This window comes from Jaculus jaculus, chromosome 8 (assembly GCF_020740685.1).
Source record: "Jaculus jaculus isolate mJacJac1 chromosome 8, mJacJac1.mat.Y.cur, whole genome shotgun sequence".
Classification (NCBI taxonomy): Eukaryota; Metazoa; Chordata; class Mammalia; order Rodentia; family Dipodidae; genus Jaculus; species Jaculus jaculus.
In genome coordinates, this window is record NC_059109.1 from 81,121,409 (window position 1) to 81,143,532 (window position 22,124).

General features: G+C 41.4%; 1 pseudogene; it reads left to right on the forward strand.

Annotated features, from left to right (window-relative positions):
- The first annotated feature begins 1,398 nt into the window (after window positions 1-1,398).
- Window positions 1,399-18,240, forward strand: LOC101607736 (annotated as a pseudogene).
- Window positions 18,241-22,124: the final 3,884 nt, after the last annotated feature.

The window sequence follows — 22,124 nt, forward strand, 5'->3', positions numbered from 1 at the left end:
GGCCTTGAACTCACCACTGTAATCCTCCTACCTCTGCTGGTATTAAAGTCATGTGCCACCACGCCTAGCTTGACTGCATTTCTGAAATATATTTTGTTCATTTTTATTTATTTATTTATTTGAGAGTAACAGAGAGAGAAGGAGATAGAGAAAGAGAGAGAGAGAGAGAGAGAGAGAGAGAGAAAGAGAGAGAGAGAGAGAGAGAGAGAGAGAGAGAGAGAGAATGGGAGCGCCAGGGCCTCCAGCCACTGCAAACGAACTCCAGATGTGTGCCCCCCCTGTGCATCTGGCTTACATGGGTCCTGGGGAATTGAGCCTCAAATCAGGGTCCTTAGGCTTCACAGGCAAACGCTTAACTGCTAAGCCATCTCTCCAACCCTTGACTGTATTTCTTTACATCTTCTTTTTCAGTCAAGAATGTCTCACATTCCTCCTCCTTTTCCTATACCATTATCTCATCCATATTTCTCTCTGTCAACCCAATAACAATCACAAGTGTACTCTGAGTTTTGTCTTGTTTTTCTTTTTTGCCTTTCCACTCATACCCAAAGTAACTAATATATTAATTCATACAATAACATTGGTAACTCTTTATATCTAAAAATGATTGGCACTTAAGGAAGGATTATTTTTCTTATTTTTCGAGCACTGTAGTTATTCTTTGATACTCACTGATTTTTCAGACAATTTTTTTTTGGTTTTTCGAGGTAGGGTCTCACTCTGGTCCAGGCTGACCTGGAATTAACTCTGTCGTCTCAGGGTGGCCTTGAACTCATGGCAATCCTCCTACCTCTGCCTCCCGAGTGCTGGGATTAAAGGCGTGCGCCACCACACCTGGCTTCAGACAATATTTTAACACCAAGTGAGCACTGGGGATTATGCTTTGTGCTTGATCAACTAGTCTATGTGAGGAAAGTAACATTGCAATTCTCCAACAACATAGACCCTCTGGAACAGTGCAAGCATCCCCTCTAAAAGAATAAGGGTAATTTAAAATAAATACATAAATAATCTTTATAAAAAGTAATAAATTAAAACCAATAATCTGATTCCAGATTCATAAGTCTCAATATATAAACACAAGTAACATGAAAAACCAACCAACATTACTTCTTTAAAATTCACTAATCTTGCATTAATGGGCTCCAGTAAGAATTAATTAGATAAAATCCCAGACAGAACTCTAAAGAATAATTGTAAATATGTTCAAGAAACAAAGAAGACTTCTGTATGAATTGCAAGACAACATGAACAAATAGCAGAGGCAGAAGATACAAGATATGAAAGAAGAATTCAATAAAGTGATAGATATTCTAAAGAAAAAAACAAACTCTTTACTGTAAGGGAAAAATAATTCAAATAAGTCTCACCAGCAGAACAGATCAAAGAGAAGACAAGATGGAGGAAGTGGAACACTCCAAAAAGGACAGTAAGTTAGTAAAAAAGTACAGGTGAGACCTCCAAGATACTTGAGACATTATGAAAAGACAAAATTTAAGAATTAGAGGCATAAAGTGGAATAATTTCATTCTAAAGGCATAGGAAACATTTTCAACAGAACTTTAGAAGAAAATTTTCCAAGTTAGTAAAATGCCAATCTAGATACAGAGGGCATTTTCAACACCAAACAATCAAAACCAAAAAAGAATCTCCCTTCACCATACAATTTAAGTATATTTAAAATAGCAAGAAAGAAACAAAAGTCATGTATAAAAGCAGTCCCATTAGACTTCTTAACAGAAACTGAGAGCTAGTAGAGCTTTAAAAGATATATTTCAGGCCAGGCATGGTGTCACATACCTTTAATCTCAGCATTCAGGAGGCAGAGGTAGGAGGATCACTGTGAGTTCAAGGTCACCCTAAGACTACATAGTTCCAGGACAGCCTGGGCTAGAGTGAGATACTACCTTAAAAAAAGAAGAAAGAAAGAAAGAAGGGAAGAAACGAACAAAGAAAGAAAGAGAAAGGAAACATGTATTTCAAGGTCTTAGACTTTAAAAAAAATTTGTTTTGTTTTTATTTTTATTTATTTATTTTGAGAGCAACAGACAGAGAGAGAAAGAGGCAGATAGAAAGAAAGAGAGAATGGGCATACCAGGGCCTCCAGCCACTGCAAACGAACTCCAGATGCTTGCGACCCCTTGTGCATCTGGCTAATGTGGGACCTGGGGAATCGAGCCTCGAACCGGGATCCTTAGGCTTCACAGGCAAGCGCCTAACCACTAAGCCATCTCTCCAGCCCAAGGTCTTAGACTTTTATATCTACCAAAGCTCTCTGTCATAATTGAAGAAGAAAGAAAAACAATTTTACAAAATGAAATAGACTAAAGGAATTCACTACTTATAAGCCAGCTCCACCAAAGATACTCAAAGGCATCCTTCAGAATGAGTAGAAAGAAAAACACACATGAGGCCATAGGAGAGTATAAACCACAGTTCAATAATAGGTAAGCAAGAGAAGGATAGGAAAACAACAAACACTACAAAACCACAAAATGACAGCAATTAACATGCATCTCTTAATAATAACTCTGATTAATAATAACTTTGATATTAATGGTCTTAATTCCCCAATCAAAATATATAGACTAGCAGAATGGATTAAAAGGCAATATCCATCTATATGCTATCTCCAACAAATGCATCTCACCACAAAAGATAGTCACTACTTGGGCTGGAAAGATGGCTAAAAATTCATCCAGCTGAGACTACATGGTGAAGTCCAGGTCAGCCTGAGCTAGAGTGGGACCCTACCTTGAAAAACCAAAAAGTAAAATTTTTTTCACAATAAAATCCGGAACAAGACAAGGGTGTCAATTCTCCCCACTGTTAATAAACATTGTGTGAACTGTTCCCTAGAGGGATATGAACTTATATCTGCTTACCCCAGATAGGGCAACAAAGACAGACCAAAGTAAAAATTCCACCAATTCTAACTAGGTGAACCAGTGAGTTTATTGTATATACTGAGGGGTTACTTACAGAAGCATGGATGAGGGTTACTTACAGGAAAATGGAAGAGGGGTTACTTATAGGAGCATAGTTGAGGGGTTACCTATAGGAGCATGAATGAGGGGTTATTTGTAGAGTATGGATGAGAGTTTACAAACATGAGCATGGTGAGAGGTCACATATGGGTGAAGGGTTACTTATAGGAGCACAGGTGAGGGTTACATATAGGAACATAAGTGAGAGGTTACTTGCAGGAGCATGGATGAGGGATAGGAGCATGGGTGAGAGCTACTTACAGGAGTAGGGTGAAGGTTACTTGCTCCAGCATTGGTGAGGGGTTACTTACAGGAGCATGGAAGAGGGTTACTTATAGGGGCTTGTGTGAGGGGTTACTTTCAGGGGCATAGGGGAAGGTTTATTTACAGGAATATGGATGGCAGTGTACTTACTGGAGCATAGGTGAGGGTTTACTTACAGGAACATGGTTGAAGGTTACAGGAACATGAGTGTCTTCTTTGAAAAGATTGATGCCAGCATGGATGACAACTTCCCCATAGCTGCACAAATGGAGTTCCCCTTCAGTTATCCTTCCATATGCTGTTTACTTTGGCATCTCCCAAGGTCACATGTTGCTGGAGTAGAATTATACACAGCTGGAAGGAAGGTGTTGGAGGGAGTGGTTGAGATCTCAAAGTCTGATGACCCCCCCTCCCCACCCCCCTATTCCTATGAGGCAATGTCAACAGACACAATCTTGAGGGTCTTGAGAGTAATTGCAATTGCTCTGATGAAGAAAGTAAACAGCTGTTACACTTAGAGGACAGCATTCTACAACACATAGGACTAGAAGTTATTTTGTTTGTCTGTTTGTATTTATAAGATAGGGTCTTGCTTTCTAACCCAGGCTGACCTGGAGTTCACTATGTTGTCTGTGGGTGGCCTTGAACTCACAGTGATCCACCTACCTCTGCCTCCTGAGTGCTGGGGGTGAGGTCGTACATGTCTTTGCTCCCAGCATGCGGGAAGCACAGGTAGGAGGATAACCATGTGATTAAGGTCACCCTGAGACTGCATAGTGAATTCTAAGTAAGTCTGGACTAGAGTGAAACCTTACCTCGAAAAACAAAAACAAACAAACAAAAAAGCATGTGCCACTACACCTGGCTGGAAGTCTTAACTAGAGTAATAAGACACAAAAGAAAATAAATGGGGTACAAATAGGAAAAGAAGTCAAAATATCCTTATAGGCAGATGATATGATTCTATACATGAGATAGCCTAAGGACTCTACAAGAGAACTACTGAAACTGATATTTTCAACAAGTTGACGGAATATAAGCCCACAAAGTCAGTGGCTTTCCCATATACCAATAATAAACAAGGTGAGGCAGAAATCAGGGGGTGAGGGAATCTCATTCACAAATGCCACACAAAAAAAAATACCCTGGAATTTGCTGGGCATGGTGGCGCACGCCTTTCATCTTGGCATGCAGGAGGCAGAGGTAGGAGGATCACTGTGAGGTCATGGCTACCCTGAGACTACATAGTGAATTCCAGGTCAGCCTGGGCTAGAGCAAGACCTTACCTTGGGGGAGGGGAGGACCCTAGAAAAAACCTGTACAATAAAATTAAAACCTTAAAACACTCAAGAATGAAGTTAAAGAAGACACCAGAAGAAGAAAAGACTTGTCATGCTTATAGAAAGAATAAATATTGTCAAAATGACTATTTTACCAAAGACATTCTCTAGATTCAATGTAATCCCCATTAAAATTCCAATGCTATGCTTTACAAAAATAGGGGGGAGGAACCTAAAATTTATTTGAAAGCACAAATGACCTTGGATAGCTAAAGAAGTAATGAGAAAAAAATATGGCTGGAGAGGTCACCATATTAGATTTCAAATTATACTACCTAGCCATGGTAACTAAACAGCATGGTACAGGCACAAAAACAAACACATACATCAATAGAACAGAATAAAAGATTGAGATACCAACCCATAGAGCTATAGACTCCTGACATTTTGACAAAGATGCCAAAAATACTCACTGGAGAAAAAAGCATCCTTTTAGATAAATAATACTGGAAAAACTAGACATATAAATGTACAAGAATGGAACTATATCCTTAAATCTCACCCTGCACAAAAAACAAGCCAAAATGGGTCAAAGACTTCAACAAAAGGTCTGAAACTATGAAACTGCCAGAGGAAAAGGGAAATACTTCATAATACAAGAATAGGCTAAGAGGATGCAAATAAATCATATGGAATCCTCTGGTTTCTGACAATGGAACACTCAGGAGCCATAGATCATTGTTGGAAAATTTTCAGTGCCAGGGATGGGATACCTCCAGTGAGTTGTTGGCCAGGGAGGTCCCTGATGCCCCCAAAACATTATAGGCCATTGCCGAGGCCCTTGGTTTCTCACCAGGAATAGATAGTAAGACCCTATGGCTGAAGACTCCACATACTTGGGCTGCTAATAACCTCCTCCATGTAGACCAGCTGACAGAAAGCTGGAAGAAGCCATTCTACATGTAGTTCAATAGGAGAAAGAGATACCACCAGTGAAGATACTCAACAGTGGACCCTGCAAGCCTTATAACTGGCCAGCCAGGCCAAATGAGCCAACAGGTGCAATAGTGGCATGTCTGTCATGGTGGAAACCAACTGCCCTCCAATTGGACCGGAGGCCCGCTCTATTGGGTGGAACACATCCCTGATACTGAAAACTTAAAACAGGAGTAGTCATGAGCCCTAGGGGTGTAACATCTGCTGATGTTTGAAAAAATGTATATACTATGCTTATCAAACTGCCCAGTAAGCACTTCTCTTAATATTTATATCCTTATATTAATGCTACTCTCACTTAGGGTAGAGAATCTTCTCTTTTCAGATGGCAGTGACCTTGGGATGACTCAGAAGGTATCATAGTGCTGGAAAGAAGTGACTGGAGTACTGAGTAACATCTTGATCACACCTTCCAAGGCTCAGGGTCTAATGCAGAAGAGGTGGTGGAAAGAATGCAAGAGCCAAAGGAAGGGTAGGACTCCTTACAACATGCTCCCTCCAGACATAAAATGGCCTGGATATCCATGACCTCATAGTGCCTGACACTACCTACATAAGACCATCATAAGAGGAGGAAAAGATCATGACATCAAAATAAAAGAGAGACTGATTGAAATGGGGAGGGGATATGATGGAGAATGGAACTTCATAGGGTTAAGTGGGGGGGGTATTACCATGGGATTTTTTTAAATCATGGAAAATTTTAATAAAAATTGAGAAAAAAAAATATTTTTTAAGTGAGAAAAAAAGAATAGGTAAGGACTCTTTGAATAGGACTCCAGTTGCTTGGGAAATGAAGACTTCATGTTCTATGCATCAAGGGAAACAGTTAATCAGGTAAAAAGACAGTCTTCAGAATGGGAAAAAAATCTTTAATAACCAACAGAGGATTAATATCTAGATATATGAAAAACTAAAAAAAAAAAAAAAAATCCTAAATAGAGCTGGGGGTGCTTAGCAGTTAAGACTACTTGCTGCACGAGCACGAGGGCCCGCAAGGAGCCAAGCCTGCCCCAGTTTGATTCTCTAAGACCTACATAAACAGCTTGGAGTGGCCACACGTCTGTCACCCCAGAATCATTGAGGCTTGCTTACTGAAGCAAATAAAAGTCAAAAACAGTACTTCAGAGCTAAGTGAGACTCTTCCTCAAGGAAACAGGTGAGTGAGTGAAAAGAGAACACCAACTGTTCTCTGGCCTCTGCCAGTGTACACACAGATGCCCGCATCTGCATATTGCAATCATACCACACATAGTCTAGCACAACCTCCCCCCAAATAAACAAGAAAATAAGCAACCCAATCAAAGAACGGGCAAGGAAGCTGAGTGTGGTGACACACACACTTTTCATCTCAGCACCTGGGAGGCTGAGGTAAGAGGACTGTTGTGAGTTTGAGACCAGTTTGGAATATAGAGTGAGTTCCATGTTAAACTGGACAGGGAAAGACCCTACCTTGAAACCAACCCTCCCCTCAAAACTGGGTAAAGGAGCTGGAGAGATTGCTTAGTGGTTAAGGAACTTGCTTACAAAGCCAAAGGACCCAGGTTTAATTCCACAGTACCCATGTAAACCAGCTATACAAGGTGGCACATGTATCTGGAGTTTGTTTGCAGTGGCTGGAGGTCCTGGCGTGCCCATTCTCTCTGTGTGTGTATCTGCCTCTCTCTCTCTCTCTCTCTCTCTCTCTCTCTCTCTCTCTCTCTCTCTGTGTGTGTGTGTCTATGTGTCAAATAAATAAATAAAAGTAAAATATTTAAAAAATGGGTAAGGAATTGAGCAGACAGTTCTCAAAAGAAGAAATGCAAATGCCAAAAAATACTTTTAAAGTGCTCAATACCCTTAAACATCATAGAAATGAAAATTAAAATTACTTTGCGATTCCATCTCACCCCAGTCAGAATGGCACATCCATGTTTGTTGTTGTTCCATTCACAATAATAGCTAGGAAGTGGAATCAGCCTATATGGCCATCAGCTAATGAATTGATATTGAAAATATGTAAGAGCTGAAGGAATGGCTTAGAAGTTGAGGCATTTGCCTGCAAAGCCAAAGGATCCTGATTCTACTCTCCAGGACCCATGTAAGCCAGATACACAAGGTGACACATGCATCTGGAATTATTTTGCAGTGGCTGGAAGCTCTGGTGTGCCTATTCTCCCTGCCCACCCTCCACTCCCGCTGCCTCTTTTTCTCTCTCAAATAAATAAATGAATAAAATTTTTAAAAAGTTTTAGAAAATGAGTAAAAAAAATTTTTAAAGAAAATATAGTATATATGTGTAGTTAAATTTTATTCAGCTGTCAAAATAAATGAGAATTGATGGAACTGGAAAGTGTTCTATTAAATAAGGTAACCCAGGCATGGAAAGACAAACACTATGTTTTCTCTCATATGTGGGTCTTAATTTCTTTTCTTTTCCTTTTTTTTTTTTTTGCTTTGTTTTTTTTTTTTGCTTTTTCAAGGTAGGGTCTCACTGGAGCCCAGACTGACCTGGAACTCACTATGGAGTCTCAGAATGGTCTCAAACTCACGGCAATCCTCCTACTTCTGCCTCCCGAGTGCTGGGATTAAAGGCCTGCACCACCACACCTGGAAAGGACTCTAATTTCTAATGTTTAGTTTTTATATATTTGTATCTGGGTGGGTGTGAATGTATAGGGCTAGGAAACTAGAAAAGGACATAAGGGAGAGGAGTAGGGAGGGTAAGAAAACACATGTGACTTGACACAAGAAGGGGGAACACTAGAGATAGAATGAGGTAAGTAGATATGGGGACGAGGAGATGGAGAGGGTGGGGAAGTGTCAACTAAAAATAAGTATGTATAAAAACGCCATAAAGAGAAGCTGGAGAGATGGCTTAGCAGCTCAGGTGCTTGCCTGCAAAGCCTAAAGACCCATGTTCTTACGCATGCATAAGGTCACACATGCACACAAAGTGGCACACGAGTTCAGGTGCAGTGGCTGGAGACCATTCTCTCTCTCTCTCTCTCTCTCTCAAAAATGCCATAAAGAAACCTGATACTTTATAAACTAATTCAAAATAACAAAATTCTAAAATATATTTTATTTATTTATTTGAGAAAGAGGGGGAGAGAAAAAGAGACAGAATGGGTGTGCCAGGGCCTCCAGCCACTGCAAACAAACTTCAGACCCATGTGCCCCCTTGTACATCTGGCTTATGTGGGTCCTGGAGAATTGAACAGGGGTCCTTAGGCTTCATAGGCATATGTTTGTGATCCCAGCACTCAGGAGATAGATTGTTAGAGGAATAAACATACAATTTGACCTACAGCTATGATTTGTTACAGGGAAAAGACGACAAGCAAAATCAACCAGAGTAAAAAGCATATGGAACAAAGTCCAGAGGAAACTAGGTCCACACTTTCAGGAATACTATAGAGTCATGCAGGATATGCTTAGCTGTTCCAGCATCAAACTGTGGCAATGGATGTGATGTACCATCTCCCAAGTAAGCTCACCTGAGCCTTGGTATGCAGGGTGTTCATTGGAGCCAGTTATGTAAAGGTCACAGTCTAGCATGTACCAAAGAAATTAAAGCAAGTGCTTAACATAAATCATATTGTCAGCACACATGGTTCAGCACAATGACTCTCTCTTGTCACTTGGGAAGCAGTGGGGCCCTCTCCCAATGTGTGTTCCCAAACTACAGTTAAGCAGCCAAACTTGAAAGCAAGGTTTCTAAAATGGCAGGCTTGGGCCTATGATGCCAACTCTTTTCTTCATAGCCCTTCCCTGGACTCAGCTTAGGCATCTTTAGAAGAAAACATTATCTCTAAGACCTCATAGCATGGATAGGCCAACTTGTAGTATTGATCTGATCTGTTATGCCCTTCACAGTTCCTGTATCTAGCAAATCTCATTCATGATAAGGATCTGTAATGTTTTGTATGAACCCTTCCCCTGGCCTAAGCATCATTTCAGTTTAGAACATCTCTGACTCAAATGCCTTTCAGGACAGTGAAAGTATAGTGATAGGAAGGTCTACTCCAGTGGGCATACCTGAAAACATAGTTAATAATGACTGGGGTACTCCAAGTAGGACATTAATCAATCATCCTATCATTGTGGGCCCTCCCTCCATAGGTATGCTGGTTTATATTGGCTGTCAACATGATAGGACCTAAAATCACCTATGAGGAATTATGTATATTAGGTTAGCCTCTAGGCAGTCTTTGAAGGATTATTTTGATTAGGTTAATTAGGATAGGAAGACCCACCTTAAGTGTGAGTGGTACTATAATGGGATTTAAAGGGTTCAGTTAGTGTCTGTTTTTAACCAAAGAATTGGATAAACTAAACTGAGAAGGATAATTTATGAACCCATCATGTTTTATTTAAAAATATCAGGGTAGGGCTGGAGAGATGGCTTAATGGTTAAGGTGCTTTTCTGCAAAGCCTAAGGACCCATGTTCAACTCTCCAGATCCCAAGTAAGCCAGAGTCCCAAAGGTGAGAGAAGCACAAGGTCGCATATGCCCACTAGGTAGGGCAAGCCTCTGGAGTTTACTTTCAGTGGCTGAGGAACTAGTACACCAATTCTCCCCCCACCCTAAAATTAAAAATTGGGCTGGAGAGATGTCTTAGTGGTTAAGGTGCTTGCCTGTGAAGCCTAAGGACTCAGGTTTGATTCTCCAGGTCCCACGTAAGCCAGATACACATGGTGGCGTATGCATCTGGAGTTTGTTTGCAGTGTGTAGAGGCCCTGGTGCATCCATTCTCTCTCTCTCTCTTTCTCTCCCTCTGTTTCTAATAAATAATACAATAAAAATATCAGGGTAGGAAGGAGTGAAAAGGTTTGAAAACCAAGGAAGGGAAAGTGGGTACAGCTACATGGTCCAGGGAGAGGGACAGTAGAGTTTGCAAACTGAGGAAAGGAGAATATATACATCTACTATGTGGAAAGACAAATGTGGGCCTTGGACAAAAATGTGAAAAGGGACCTTTTTCTCTAAATATGCATGTGCTTTCAAAGAAATCAAAAGGTCTAAAATAGTAATAAAGAAATATCCCTTCCCACTCTGGCAGCATAGCATCCAATTGACCGCTTGGCTGTCAGAGTGGGAAGGGGTCCCAAGCATGGAGGTGTACACAAAGAGCTGGAAGAGAAATTTCCTTCTGTAGCTCAGGAAGGAGCTGAAAGAGGTTAGCACACCTGTGTCAGGTGTGAAATCCAATTAGCCTAGGCTCAGAGAAGGGGTCCACCCAGACCTGGGTTGGGTGCATACTGAGAGAGAGAGAAGGACAGAGAGAGAGAGAGATCTGATTGGGTGAATTGAGCAGACACTGAACTCCAGTTCTGTGCTGAGGTAGGTAGGGCGAGAGGACTAAGAAGCCACAGGCCTATATAGGATTACTCTTAGGAGCCTTCCCCCAGCTGTCTTCCTAATTATGCTGCTATCTAACTGGTTCCTTTTCAGTAACATTCTATGTCTGGGGTCCTGAACTGTATAAAAATAAGAAAGATGGCTGAGCAGTGGCATTTATTGCTTTCTGCTTTCAGTCACTATGCTGAATGTGACCAGCTACCTCAGCTCCTGCTATCTTGCCTTTCCCACCACAATTGATTATAAGCTGAAATAAATCCTTTCTCACTTAAACTGACTTTTGTCAGGCATTTTCAAAGCTCCAGCAATGAGAAGTTGACTAGTAAGAAAACTGGTACCATAAAGTGGTGCCATTGCTGTGATACAGGTCACCACATGGTCAGTTGAACGTAAAGCACTCCCAGAAGCCTGGAAAGGCATCAAGGCAAGTTTTCCTTCAGGAAGATAGGAAGCTTCTAGAAGAAATTCTGATACAAAAATTTGAGAGCAATGGGGCATTTCTAGGCTCATGGTTGGGTGATAACTCAAAAGTTAGACTGTCAGATGTTCATAACCACACAAAACTTCCACTGAGTCAGTGGCCTCCAGATTCTTATCTAATAAACTAGGTGAATGAAATCCACAGATAATACAGGGTGATGTTTAAAAATAAATTATTATAGAGCTTAAGAGGAGGATAGAAGGCAGAGCTCTTGCTATAAGGCCAGAGGGAGTCCCTGGAAATGGGAAAGCCTGCCTCATGTCTCTGATTGGGATCTTTTATGGGAATTTATTGGATAGGGGCTGAGCTGGTCAGCCTAGTCACCCACATCAGATGTCCAGGTACTGTCAAGTTTCTTGGAAAGGGAATAATCCCATTTACATTCCTAGGGAAGGGAATAATCCTTTTTCAATGGGGTCATTTTCCAGGTAAGAAAGAGATTAGGAAAACCAGATCCTATGCCATATATTCAGGCATCTAGTAATCTTATTCATATCCTCCAGTCAGGTTTTAGGAGGAAAGAGATAAGAAGAAGAAAAAAAAACAGTTCCCTTTACAGGATCAAGGACATTCTTCATTTAGTTTTTAGATTTATTTTTATTTTATTTATTTATTAGAGACAGAGAAAGAGAGAATGGGTATGCCAGGGCCTCTAGCCACCTCAAACAAACTCCAGATGCATGCACAACCTTGTGCATCTGGCTTACATGGGACCAGGAGAATCAAACCTGGATCCTTAGGCTTCAAAGGCAAGTGCCTTAACCACTAAGCCAACATTCCAGCCCAAGGACATCCCTCATTTTTAATTTTAGGGACCCTGCTACCCCTAAACTGCCTAAGTTCCAAAAGACAAACTCCTCACAGTTCCCCCGTGTCTCTTCCAGTGCTAGGTGTTAGAATCCTTGCAGCCTCTCTTTCCCCATAGGTGCTGTAAAGAGCTGATAGGCCGTCTGCTGTGGCCTCCACAATCCTCACAAAGAGCTAAATCCTCTTCCTCTATTTGATCCACAGAAATCACTGACCTGACTATAGGCACATGGTGTGGATCACATATTAACTAAGCCACTTCTTTGAAGTCCAGGACCTCCCCTTTCCTCTTAAAAGCAGACATCTTGCTTTGTCACATCAGCCTTAATACTGTCCTTCAGACCCCCAGCTGCACTACCTGTCTGCAGCAGAATAAAGCTCTCACCTGAAAAATGATTCAACTTGGGCTCTTCTCCTCTTCCTCTTCTCTGTCTTAACCCATCCCTCTCTTAGCAAACTGGGGAGTTCCTCTTTATAGTCCTCCACCCAGGTGAATCCCTAGGGTAATGGCTTCCAATGAGCTAATTGGAAGGCATAGTTGGTAACTTTATTAAAAGGTAGAAAGAAGGCTGAAGAGATGGCTTACCAGTTAAGGCACTTACCTGCAAAGCCTAAGGATCCAGGTTCAATTTCCCTAGTACCCACATAAGCCAGATGGATTAAGTGGCACATTAGCTAGACTTCATTTGCAGTGGCTACAGGTGCTGCAGTGCCCTGGTACATCTATTCTCTCTCTCTATTCTCTCTCTTTCTCTCATAAATAAATAAATAAATAAATAAATAAGGTAGAAAGAAAAGGTATTCCAGAAAAATATAAAGAAAAAGCATATCTGATAAACAGGTGTGGGCTTCTCCAAAGAAGAGTAGCCTAAGAAAAGACATACCTGGACTGTGTGTACCTGATATGTGTAAGGGAGGGTTGCAATTAACTTTCTGTGTGATGGTGCATATAGAAATTTGGCGACTCTCAACTTTCTTCCATAAAGGTTGATAAGAAACCATCTGTTCCTTCTCTAATGAGTATAATTTATTACAAGTTGAAAAGTAGAGGATTTTCCTTAGCATTAGTCTCAGAGCTCCCTCCTCCTCCCAAGCTGGGACATCTCAAAGGGCCTTCTGTCCCCTTCCCATAGAGACTCAGACAACCTGGCTCCTAGAGCTCACACCTCCACTGGCCATTTCTCATTGGTCAGCCCCCCATGCCAGCTGGTACAATATTTTGTCTCTACCCCTGCCCAATACACACCTTCCCTCTTTTGTTATCTCTCATTTACTTTCACTCCCATTTTCTCTCTCCCATTCTCTCTCTCTCTCTCCCTCTCACTCTCTTTCTCCCTTCTTTCCACTATTCTCTCTCCTCCCCCCCCCCCCCCGCCACTTTCCCTCTTAGCATGCCCCTCATCCAGCCCTCCCTGGTCCCAACCAGTAGTTCCTTCCAGCTGAAAACACCTGCTAGTGAGGGGGCTCTCTCAACCTCCTCTTGCCCACCTTCCTCTCTGACCATAGTCACCCACAGCTCTGGTCCTACTCCTGCCAAAAGGTTCTCTCTCATGCCTCAGGTCCCTGGGCCAATTTCTGGGCAGGAACGCCATCACAGGCACTGGTTGTATCTATAGCAGCCTCACTGTTCTGTTCATATAGCCAGAGCCTGTCTTTATTTGTCTTTATTCTAGCAGGAGTAGTGCCTGGAAATGATGTGTCCTGTTTACACTCAAAGTGGCTCAGGCTGACCCAGGCTTACTTGAAATTAACTATGTACTCTCAGGGTGGCCTCGAACTCATGGCAATCCTCCTACCTCTGCCTCCCAAGTGCTAGGATTAAAGGTATACACCACCAGACCCAGCCCAGGGAATTCTTTTGAATCATAAAAAGCAAAACATCTGAGGGCCAAAAGGCTGAGTGAGCTCCAAGTCCAAATAACAAGCCACCTGTTCCAAAGCCTCCTTTTATGTCATATAATGCCTAGGAGCCCAAATTACCACCTCAAATATATGTGTAGCAGGCTGGAAAATCATTAGCTCAGTCACATTTACAAGACCTGATATGGTTTACAGGAGGTCTTTAGCAATTAAAACTTTTGTCTTTCTTTTTAGAAAATTTTATTGATAGTTTTTCTACATCCATATAATATATTTGTTCATAAAAATCCCCTCCTGAAACAGTTTAGGGGTGGCAGGGCACCCAAACTAAAAGTGAGAAGTGTCCTCAAGCTTGTAAGCATCTTTTCCTTCCTTATCTCTTTCCCCTTAACCCTAACCCTAACACTAACCTTGATTAAACCTTCCTGTTTTTCCTTCCCACCCATTCCACCATAAGTCAGAAGTGGAGTGTATGTGTATGTGCTGTGTATAATGTTGACTGACTTTGTACTTTAGTAAAAAAATAAATAAATAAATAAAAATGCTGCCTACTAACAAGCACTAAGAAAGCTAGTGTTTTGTGATGAGTAGACTTGAGGAACCCACACGGATTCATGACAGTTGTGTGGCCTGGCACAAGCCACAAGCCACTATAAAGGCAAAATGGATGAGTGCTAGAGACTGGCTTCACTGCTATGTAAAGATAGTGATCTGCCTGATTTTTCCTGGTCTGGTTTTTGTATTAGATAAAGCAAGATGTTTTACTTAGATACTTTTTTTTTCTATCTTGCATGTGGTAATTTAAAATATGGTTTTCCTCTCCAGGAAGCCCAGTAGATTTAAATGGGGAATTCACCCTTAGCATTATCATGCTTACAACATATCTGGATTAAGAAATGAAAGAGTTGCTGGGTGTGGTGGTGCACGCCTTTAATCCCAGCACTGGGGAGGCAGAGGCAGGAAGATCACAAACAGTTTGAGGCCACTCCAAGACTACACAGTGAATTCCAAGTCATCCTGAGCTACAGTGAGACCCTACCTCAAAACAAAGAAAGAAATAAGAGTCAAAACTGTTCTGTGAAAATATTAGGGATGTAATCCACAAGGGTGCTGAGACCCTCCTTGCCTCCCTGTAGTTACTGGAAATTATTTGACTTCCAAACGTCAAATTTTATTTTATTTTACTCCAAATTATTCTACTCTAAAAGTTTTGTTTTGTTTTGCTTAGTTTTGTTTTGTTTTAATATGTTTTTGTTTGTTTATTTGTTAGAGACACACAGAAGTTAAGTGACACCTTAAAAAAAAAAAAACCCGCACTAGATTCTTTACAGATAAAAGTTTCTTTTTTGTTTTATGCTTAAATAGACCAAAGAATCCACAGGGCTGGCTATGCAGGAGTCAGCCTCAGTGAGACAGTGGGTTGAACGTGTACCCTCCCTCCAGGCACTAGTGCTCAGCTAACAGAGCTAGTGGATCTGTCTAGGGCACTCGAACTAAGCCAGGGTCAGAGTTAATATTTACACAGACTCGAAATATGCCTTCCTGGTTGTGGTGGTTTGATTCAGGTGTCCCCCATAAACTTAGGTGTTCTGAATGCTAGGTTCCCAGCTGATGGATATTTGGGAATTAATGCCTCCTGGAGGGAGTGTATTGTTGGGGGTGGGCTTATGGGCTTTATAGCCAGTTTCCCCATCCCAGTGTTTGGCACACCTTCCTGTTGCTGTGGTCCATCTTATGTTGGCCAGGGGGTGATGTCCACCCTCTGCTCATGCCATCGTTTTCCCCTGCCATCGTGGAGCTTCCCCTCGAGCCTGTAAGCCAAAATAAAACTCTTTTTCCCAGAAGCTGCTCTTGGTTGGGTGATTTCTACCAGCAATGCGAACCGGACTGCAACACTGGTCCTCCATGCTCATGCCACATTTTAAAAAGACAGACATTCTGTCATCTTTCCTCCTTCCAAAGTTCCAACAATGCACTGCAAAGGACATAATAAGAGGCTAGATGCAACCTCAGAGGAAAGTAGGTTGGCTGACCAGGCCACCAAGGCTACTGATAAGAATCCCCTTTCCTCAGAGCTAGTACATGCACTTCTGGTGTGAGAAGATGCTCTAGAGGGAATACCCCCACTATCCCTAAGAGGAGAAAGAAAGAGTGCTTTCACAGGGACTTGCCTGACGACCTTCTCTTGATCCCCACCCCTGCCCACCGAATCCCTTCTTCAGAACACATTCATATTGTATTTTGGTGACTTTTTCTTCTAGTGTGTGACTCACTGAGTTTGATTAGGATTTCCTGCATGAGCATGGGTGGTAGATTACCTATACGAGTGTGTGCAGCCTGCCAATGGCTACACCACTGCAGAAAATATCTTCTGCTCCTCTAGAAACCATTAACTGCCCCAAACTGCTTTTTTAATCTCCAAAAGAATGTTTTTACTAGTGAGTGGATATCTTGTCATATTGACTGCTCTATTTTAGAGGCCCAAATTGGCAAATTTGTAGTAAAAATCACCAGTGTGAAGGCTTACTCTGTTTCTGATAATCAAGAGTTTAGTTCTAATTTGGTCATCAATGGGAGCACACAAGAAAGTTGTATCTCACACTTTTTATCAGTTAGAGTAAATATGCCTGGTGTAGTAGCCACCAACTACAAAGTCATTTTAAAATAAACAAAAAAATCTTTCGTATTATAAATTTATTCAAACCTGTATCAGTGAACTGAGCATTTAAGTCGTTAATTACAGGTGCCACAAAGGACTGACTGGAACATAATGGTAAAAGAATAGCTATAGCTATTAGTGAAGTGCTTAGGGTCAGAGCCTGGCCCCAGCTCCCCTAACAAGCTACGATTGGCCACCCATCCTCAGTAGGCCAATTTAAAACTCAAGTAGTAGCGAGAAGCAAATAAAGATTGCCAGATGAGAAGAGAACAAGGGTATCCAGTAACCCCTCAGGCCCACCTTTAATGCCCTGACATGAGGTTTAGGCTTAAACAGAAACCAAGAGATATGTATAACCTGGTCAACCTGTGACTCCACCCATCACTGACCTCATTATCTGAGCTCCTTTCTCCTGCAAGAGAGACTGGTGGTCTGACAAGGTGTCAGAACTGTGTGAAGTCTCTTCCTGAAGATGAGTTCCTCCTCTGACTGGCACCAGGATTTAATCATTTTCTTCTTTCAATATGAGATTCCTGGAGAAATTCCAATTCCTTGAGGACTATTGTTTCAATAGTCTGATAGCCAAAGGAAGGTCCTTTTCTGACAGTCTGTATTAGGGTTCTCAAGACCGCTCCAGGATTAATGGTTCACTGGTGAATATCCTGGAAGGAATGAGGATATTCTAAAGAGATACTCGTGCTATCCACCCCCTACTTTTGTGCCCTAAAAAGCACATTTTGTGGATGTTGCATAACAAAGATGGTGGCAGGAACGAGCTTACTGGGAAGATCTCAGGAAACAGGCTTGACAGCTGGAAAATGAACTTGATCTGAAACTTGTTGCCTTCAGTAAACTATGTACAAGTTACAGTCACAGCAGCACCCGAGATAGAAGACATGACAGTTCTGACACAACACCCCTTTTAAATGATCAAGCCAGGACAGAATGTTTGAGACAATGGCAATTGAGATTGAGCAGGTTTTGGCCAGGCTTACAGGAGTAAATGATAAAGTGGCAGAATATACCAATAGTGCAGGTGTCCTCTCCTTGAACACAGCACTAATACATACATCACAGAGGCATAGAGGTATACTGCAGGACTATACACATGAATTCCATAAAACCAAAGCAAATTTTATGGCAATATGGGAAAGAAAGAATCTTATGGGATCAGTAGAAAAGATATTGAGTCATATAAAAGTGGATCTGGAGTGAACAACAGAACTGAGCTATTTTTGAAAGAACATGACCACCTTCGAAAATCAGATCACCTGATAGAAGAAACAATAAGCATTGCTATGGCAACAAAAGAAAATATGACTTCATGGAGACGAATGCTAAAGTTAATTCACAGCAAAATGAACACTTTGGCCAAACGTTTTCCTGCTATGAATAGCCTAATCCAGAGGATCAACCCCAGGAAGCACTGAGACTCACTCATCCTGGGCAGGGTCATCAGGATCTGCACCATCCTGTTGCTGTTATACACTTGCCGCCGATGGCACACCTCAGGGAGTCAGCATCCACCACTTTCAAGCCCTGATCTGGAGAAAGGAAAGTAGGAAGGAGAAGTCAGTTGTCCATCTCAATCCTGAGCCTGACCAGCCAGATGAATTGGATGTTTAGAGTAATGGGCTCTGACATTGGTGAAGCCATGGTCTTTCTGCTGTAATTTAAAAAGCAACAACAGCAACAAAGATGTTCAGTTGCTTTTGTCTCCCTGGAAGCCAGGAAAACCAATCAAAAGAAGCGTACCTGTGCAGAACTCCAAGCTGGACTCCTCATGAAACCAGGTTCTACCACATCTAAAGACTGCTTTCCTGTCAGCCACCACATTGGGTTATGAATAAAAATAATTCTTGTCCTTTAACATTCATGATGAGAAATCACAAGTCCTTTCATGATGATCTGTGCTATAGATTTCTTCTATTGTTCCAACTCTTTTGGCAGTGAAGAAAATTTTTTCACTGATCCTTTGAGATGCTAATAGGCCAATTTCATCATGTTTGAGGTGGTCTGAACTGGAGAACACTGTGCAAAAAGGGGGGGGGTCTTTTTTTTAAGAAATTGTATGTACAATGGGGTTGACTATTGCTAGAAAAGTGTCAAAAAATGACTGGATGTCTGGACCTTTTTTCAAGAAGCCAGTCATTATGTTGATTTTTTGTTGTTGTTTAATTTCTTCCATTAAATTAAATTTGCTACTACAAGATAATGAAATTTTAGTTCCTTTATGATTAAAGAAACTAACAGCCACTGTCTGTCAATGCCCCCAACTGTTCCTCCTCAGGCCAGGATTAACCCGGGAAGCTGAGGGGATGGGATGGCATGATTTTCAGTGAGAGCTGTTCAACAAGCCACATGTGAAAAGACATTAATGGGCTGCTCTCCAGAAAATTCCATTTTTTTAACTGCTCTGCAACTTAGGAGCAAGTTATAGAACTGTTGCCTAATGTTTCTGGAATTCTGTGTTTTCTGTAAAAGTCTATTCATTCCAGATTGGTTAAGCTTTTCCAGACCTACAGACAACCGTTTCACTGCTGTCTTGTGGCCAATTCTGTGTCTCTCTGTACCAGGACAGTAGCAGAACTGTCAACTACCCACCAAAATTTGTTTCAAGTTTAACAATTGCTTGGTTTCTGTAAATTGATTACTTGCTTATGGAACTACCAGATATTTTAAGGATTTTGAAACATCTGTGCTTCTCACCAAGAGAAAAGGCTGCTCTTCCCCACTGGATTGAACTGTGGTGGTGCCAGGAGAATAAAAGGGTATTAGCGTGTGGTTCTTCATTGCGTCATGGTGTGGAGAACGTGCTGTTCAGGCAGACTTGATACTACCTTACAGGGAGACTAATACCCAGTCTGGGACAGAGACTGAGAGGTTTGTCATCCTGGGTATAAAAGGCATTTGATATGTTTTCCTTAATTGTGGGGTTTATTTTTCTAAATATGGGTTGATTATCAGTTTGTTGACTGAAGATGCCCTTAAAAGAAAGTTAAATTTTTCTACTATGAATTTAAAGAATCAGTGAGGTAAGTTCATTCACTAAATTCTCTGTGGAAGAAAAAAAATAACTTCACTGACACTATTATCTGTGATTATTCAAAGGGCCTTGATTAGTGGTTGTGCCTCAGCAAGACTTGATGGGACTATGGTTACTCTTTACTTGGACAATATAAAATCTGAAATATCATAAATTAAGTTATTTATTTAAACTTATAAAAGCACATTTTGTTAATGTTTACATATATTTCTGGGAGGAAATTTGGGGTATGTTTGAGAGACACAGAGTTTTTCTCAGTTTCTGGTTGAGCTATAATTCATGAGTCAGGAGTCAGGAAGATGGATGTTCTATAACTCAGGAGTTAGGGTGTTGGATGTTATGCAACTCAGAAGTTAGGATGTTGGATGTTCTACAACTCGGGAGTTAGTGTGTTGGATGCTCTATGACTCAGAAGTTAGGGTGTTGCATATTCTATAACTCAGGAGTTAGGATGTTGGATGCTCTATAACTCAGGTGTTAGGGTGTTGGATATTCTATAACTCAGGAGTTAGGGTATTGGATGTTCTATAACTCAGGAGTTAGGGTGATGGATGCTCTATAACTCAGGTGTGAGGGTTTTGGTTGTTCTATAACTCAGGAGTTAGGTGTTGAATGTTCTATAACTCAGGATTTAAAGTGTTTGATGTTCTATTACTCAGGAGTTAGGGTGCTGGATGCTCTATAACTCAGGTGTTAGGGTGTTGGTTGTTCTATAACTCAGGAGTTAGGGTTTTGGATATTCTATAACTGAGGACTTAGGGTGTTAGTTGTTCTATAACTCAGGAGTTAGGGTGTTGGTTGTTTTATAACTCAAGGGATAGGGTGTTGGATGTTCTATAAGTCAGAAGTTAGGGTGTTGGTTGTTCTATAACTGAGGAGTTAGGGTGTTGCATGTTCTATAACTCGGAAGTTAGGGTGTTGGATGTTCTATAACTCGGGAGTTAGAGTGTTTGATGTTCTATTACTCAGGAGTTAGGGTGCTGGATGCTCTATAACTCAGGAGTTAGGGTGTTAGATTCTCTATAACTCAGGAGTTAGGGTGTTGGATGTTCTGTAACTGAGCAGTTAGAATATTGGATGCTCTATAGACCTCAAGAGTTAGGGTGTTAAATGTTCTATGAGTCAGGACTTAGGGTGTTGGATATTCTGTAACGCAGGAATTAGAGTGTATGATGTTCCATTACTCGGGAGTTAGGGTGCTGGATGCTCTATAACTCAGGAGTTAGGGTGTTGGAAGTTCTATAACTCGGGATTTAGGATGTTGGATGCTCTTTGAGTCAGGAGTTAGGGTGTGGGTTATTCTATAAAACAGGAGTTACAGTGTTAGATGTTCTATAACTCAGGCATTAGGGTGTTGTATGTTCTATAACAAAGGAATTAGAGTGTATGATGTTCCATTACTCGGGAGTTAGGGTGCTGGATGCTCTATGACTTGGGGATTAGGGTGCTGGATGCTCTATAACTCAGGAGTTAGGGTGTTGGATGTTCTATAACTCAGGAGTTAGGGTGTTGGATGTTCTGTAACTCAGGAGATAGGGTGCTGGATGTTCTATAAATCAGGAGTAAGGATGTTGGAAATCCCATGATTCAGGAGCTATGTTGCTGGATGCTCTGTACTTCAGGAGTTAGGGTGCTGTATGCTCTATAACTCAGGATTTAGGGTGTTGAATTTTCTGTAAGTAGGGAGTTAGGGTGTTGGATGCTCTATAACTCAGTAGTTAGGGTGTTGGATGTTCTATAACTAGGGAGTTAGGGTGTTGGATGTTCTATAACTCAGGAGTTAGTGTGCTGGATGTTCTATACGTCTGGAGTTAGGGTGTTGGATGCTCTATAAGTCAGGAGTTAGGGTGTTGGATATTCTATACCTCAGGAGTTAGGGTGCTGGGTGTTGTATAACTCAGGAGTTTGTGTGTTGGGTGTTCTGTAACTCAGGAGTTAGGGTGCTGGATAGTCTATAAAGGGTGTTGGATGTTCTTTACCTCAGGAGTTAGGGTGCTGGATGTTCAATAACTCAGAAGTTTGGGTGTTGGGTGTTCTATAACTCAGGAGTTAGGGTGCTGGATGGTCTATAACTCAGGGGTTAGGATGTTGGGTGTTCTATAACTCTGGAGTTAGGGTGCTGGATATTCTATAACTCAGGATTTAGGGTGTTGGATGTTCTATAACTTGGAGTTAAGGTGCTGGATGCTCTATAACCTGGGAGTTATAGTGTTTGATGTTCTATTTCTCAGGAGTTAGGGTACTGGATGTTCTATAGCTCAGGAGTTAGGGTATTGGATGTTCTGTGCCTCAGGAGTTAGGGTGTTGGATGCTCTATAACTCAGTACTTAGGGTGTTGGATATTCTGTAACTCAGGAGTTAGGGTGTTGAATGTTCTATAACTCAGGAGTTATGGTGTTG